The 1035-nt window shown below is 41.8% G+C and overlaps 1 pseudogene; it reads right to left on the bottom strand.

Annotated features, from left to right (window-relative positions):
- Window positions 1-491: 491 nt before the first annotated feature.
- LOC146029781 (5S ribosomal RNA) lies at window positions 492-610 on the bottom strand (annotated as a pseudogene).
- Between the last annotated feature and the right edge of the window lie 425 nt (window positions 611-1035).

The following is a 1035-nucleotide window of genomic DNA, read 5'->3' as shown; positions in this document are numbered from 1 at the left end:
CCTGTCGTATTTGCGTGGGTGTTTCACACCACTAAGCAGCCGTATTGTCAGTACGGCTGCTTAGTAAATCAGAAACCACCATTCTTTTGAATGGTGATTTCTGTCGTATCCTATCGATGGTGTAGGGCATTCGTATTTGTAACTACAAATACGAATGTTCCATCTTTAGGACTACGAATTGTTGTATTTTTGGGATTGTAAATCCCGAAAATACAAATTCGTAAAAAAAAGGTGTATTTCTCCCTACGAATACACCTTTTTTCTACGAATCCATTTTGGTAAATGTCCCCCATAATGACCAAAGTGACCGTAGGTGGCAAAAATGAGTTGGTTGTCCCAAACTGATGGACAGATTGGGGTTTGGTCACCCCACGTTACTGAATAAGTCTATCCTAAGAAATACAATAATTATTGCCAATATTGGCGAGAATTTTGGAATCGAGCAGTAGGCGGCTCCTGTGCTGCTGGTCTGTTGACTGGGATACCTATCTTTGATACCACACCTGGACTTCTCCAGGGGTCACCCACCTGGATACTGCCCTGGCCCTTCACTGCTTGGCTTCCAAGTTCGAAAAGGGTTTGGGCACTCCAGTGAGGTATGGTGGTATACTGTTAGCGAATTAAGTCACGACCAAGCAGCTCAGGTTAACTGCTATATGATACCTGGAATATTGGTATGTAACCCAATAATTTGGGACAGCCGTAATATATCCCACCGGTGGCCCTGTAACCGAGTGCATACAGTATTGCGTTTGGAATATTCTTTTTGGCAATGGGTATGAGGGTGACAGCGATAGGTACAAAATATCAGTTGGTTAGCTGGTGGATTGACAGTGCCCTATCTGTTGATAAAGCGTAAATAGCGTATCACAATAGTATTAGCAACATATTGACATTAGTTATATTGAAGTTAGTTAGAAATACATTGGCACTGATTCATTTGCAATTAGTTGACATGTGAACCTTTGTAACAATGTGTCACAAACGCACAGTAGTTATGCTGGCACAACTGGAGGCAATATAGGTTTCAAGTAT

Source organism: Crinia signifera, chromosome 8, assembly GCF_055691185.1.
Source record: "Crinia signifera chromosome 8, ASM5569118v1, whole genome shotgun sequence".
Taxonomy (NCBI): domain Eukaryota; kingdom Metazoa; phylum Chordata; class Amphibia; order Anura; family Myobatrachidae; genus Crinia; species Crinia signifera.
The sequence above is the reverse complement of the archived record's forward strand: the minus strand, read 5'-3'. Positions and strand labels throughout refer to the sequence as shown.